We start from the raw sequence: 3,547 nt of genomic DNA on the forward strand, positions 1-3,547 counted from the left end.
GAGTCAGTGTTGTTGTCAGAACTCTGCAGTACCTCTGACATCCATCGGGTGGAGGCCATGGACACAGCTGTTCATCGTGTAATGCACAGGATACCCCTACCTACCCACTTACCCACAATAAAGACCTGTGTAGCCCAAGATGTCAATAATGCTGAGGTTCAGAAATCCCGCTTAGCGCATTACTAGTGGAAAAGAAGGAGAGACAGATAACAGATACCTGAAACAAAGACCACTTTTCATATTTTATATTCATAATGCTTACGTACTTGACACCTAGGCAGCTAATCAGTTCTGTTGACACCAGTCTTACTCACATTTTCTCACCCATTCATTCATTTGCAGAATAATTATACACTCCAAGCAGTACTGGAGGTGCTGTGATTCAGCAATGACCAGACCAGTTCCCTCCTCTGCAAGAACCTTACATCTTACAGGAGAATGACAGACGTTAAATCTATAAATACATGTCAGTTGGTGAGATATGCCATAAAGAAATTCCTTTACAATTTTTAAAAAATTTTAATGTTTGTTTTTTTTGAGAGAGACAGACATCGAGAGTGTAAGCAAGGGAGGGGCAGAAAGAGGGAGTCACAGAATCTGAAGCAGGCTCCAGGACTCTGAGCCATCAGCAGACAGCCCGACACAGGGCTTGAATCCACAGACTGCAAGATCATGGCCTGAGCCTAAGTCAGATGCTTAACCGACTGAGCCACCCAGGTACCCTGAAGAAATTCCTGTAAGATGGAGTTTCTCTCACTACCACCCCAGACCATTTACTCTGCACCTTCTATATGCTAAGCACAGAGCAAGATGCTTTACAGATAGCATTTCTAACCCTTTTCTCTTTCTTGCAACTTAGGTATTATTATCCTCAGATGAGAAAAAGAGGCACAGAAAAGATGCGTAATTTGCCTCAATCATTGTGGAGCGAAGCCGGGCTGGAAAGCAGATCTGCCTGTGGTCAGAGGCAGTGCTGTTTCCATTAAGCATCACTCTGTCATAGGCCAGCCTGACTTGAACGGGAGAAGACATTTGTCCTGTTCTTGCTACACTAGGAGAATCAGGTAGCAATGAAGTCTCACGTTCACCTCTTTCTCTTTCCAGACTACACTTTGTTACAGAGAGGCCTCCCTGGAGGTGATTCTTCCAGGTTGTTGGAAGTGTTCACCATCAGTTGGGGGTGAATTCCTCTGTATTGCTCACATTCTCTCAGATGGCCGATGGCAGATCTGACCCCTCCGAGGGGGTGGCAAGTTGGAGCTACCCCACTAGCTCTTCAGACTGCAGTTACTAGCAAGAGCTCGGCCTCAGGAGGCTTTCATCCAGCTCTGGGAACCCAGCTATTCACGGCAGCAGCCGGGGTGCATTGAAGGAGAAGATTCTGGAGCTGAAGCAATTCCTGACCATTCTGCACGGGGCATCCAAGCCTGGGTGAGGGTGTGTCATCCAGAAAGCCTAGAGAAGGCAGTGACCCGGGTGCAGAATTTGGACTGAGAAGCTGGGGGATCACGGTGAGAAGGGGATTATGTAAAGAGAAAGTGAGATGAGGGACCTAGACTACCTAGGTGAGGGCACAGGCATCTGGGAGAAGCTGGAGAAACCTGATTATGCTGCTGCTTTTCTTTATTTTTATTTGCTTAATGTTTGTTTATTTTTGACAGAAACAGAGTGTGAGCCGGGGAGGGGCAGAGAGACAGGGAGACACAGAATCTGAAGCGGGCTCCAGGCTCTGAGCTGGCAACACAGAGCCCAAGAACCCTCTGCCCTCGGATGCAGGGACTGCATGCCCAGGAAGCTGTGAGAACTTGGGCTGCGTCCTCAGTGTCCTCCCCGAAGCAGACGGATGTGACTGGATTTCTGGTCGGGAGAGGGCCAGAGCGAGGCCAGCTGGGGGCTGAGGGCAGCACGGCCGGGTGTCAGCTGCGCGGCTCTGCCACCGACTTCCCTGCACCGCCCTGAGCAGATGGGCCTCTGAAGTGCTCTCTGCCACTGCCAGATGTGGCTCTGGGTTCCTGACCTTCTGTTCTACCCGGCCACCCAGACCGCCTCCTTATTTTCGTCTTTAATTTAGCTCTGGCCGTCCGGGAATCTACACTACACCTTTCTTCCCTGGGCCCGTGGATGATCTCTCTCGGGACGGGAAGGTGGCAGTGATGGGGTTTTGTCCAGGTGATGGTGTGTGTGCTCCGAGAAGAGCCGGCAGCCCTGTGGTCGTGTGGGGAGTCGCAAAGCTTCTCCCATAAGGAGAGCCCATGAAGCCCATGGCCAGGGGCTTTCCCAAGAGAAGAACCAGACACAACTCCTCTCAGGCTGCGCGGGCCATGGGGCCTTCAAAGGGAGCCCAACTCTTTGAAGAAAATGGTGAGATACAGAGTCTCAGGCTGGAAGGGGAGAGGCAGGAAGGATCAGGGACGAGAGTTTATCAGTGCCTGTGACATCCTAGACATGACCCTGTAGTTGTGTCATGACCAGAATCGGGACCAGGAAACTAGCGGCTCAGGGTACAGATGTCTGGTTGCGAATGTAGGCTTCGCAGTTCCGTGTGGTCTTCCCTCACAAAGCCTCATTCCATGACAGCTTCGGCAGGATCAGCCTGCAGAGACTCTCCCCTCCCTCTGTTCTTCCCCCATGGGCACATGCGAGCTCGCTCGCTCTCTCAAAAACAAAAAAACAAAAAAACAAAAACACTTGGACATGTCAGGTGGCTTGTCAGTTGAGAAGGAATGGAAATGCATGTGAAATGCTCCAGAGCCCAGCTTTGAGGCAGCAGCTAAGAAGCCAGAATGAGAGGGTGAGGGAGACCGGGTGCATGGGAGAGGCCCCATTGTGCCCGGCCCACTTCAGAAACCAGAGTTTAGCAACGGTATGTGGGATGTGTCAGCTTCTGCAACTATGTCCTGTATCTGGGTCAAGGCTTAACTCATAAAAACAGTCCCGCCTGGGGATTCCAGTGGACAGTGCCCGATGCTACCCATGGATGGCCCCCAGTGGATAATACCTCGACGGTAGGGGGCGAGTGTGAGCATGCTCTCTTACGCATGAGGTCTCTGGTGGCTCTCTTTGCTTCAGCCACCTTACCTTTAGCTGTAAAAGCGTCTTAGGCACCGTATCTAATCTCTACCAGAATACCTAGCTCTTCCTCTGGTGCCAGTATGGGGCACATCTGGGAGTGTTGGCAGTAGTGGGTGTGAAATGAAGCCTCGGCTGTGCCTGCCCACCTGGGGGCCCAGGCCTCTGGCACCTCAAGACAACCATGCCGGTGCTAACGTGCAGTAGAAGGTCTGTGTCCTGAGGTTCCACACAAAGTGTTGACCAGAAAGATCGCTCAGAATGAAAGATGTGTGTAAGTAAAGGTTTGGAATTGACTTGACCCCCATTCACAGTCCAGCCTTGTGATCTCAATTTCCATGCACATCTAACCTAGGATAGGGTGCATGGGGCCTCCCAGGAAACCCAGGCGTTACTTGCGATATTCAGTAAATCTCAAACTTCTGGAAAAACTCCAGAGGTGCCACTAGAACGGCCAAGTACATGGAACACGCCTGAG

This window comes from Herpailurus yagouaroundi, unplaced genomic scaffold (assembly GCF_014898765.1).
Source record: "Herpailurus yagouaroundi ecotype Mexico unplaced genomic scaffold, PumYag 67692, whole genome shotgun sequence".
Taxonomy (NCBI): Eukaryota; Metazoa; Chordata; class Mammalia; order Carnivora; family Felidae; genus Herpailurus; species Herpailurus yagouaroundi.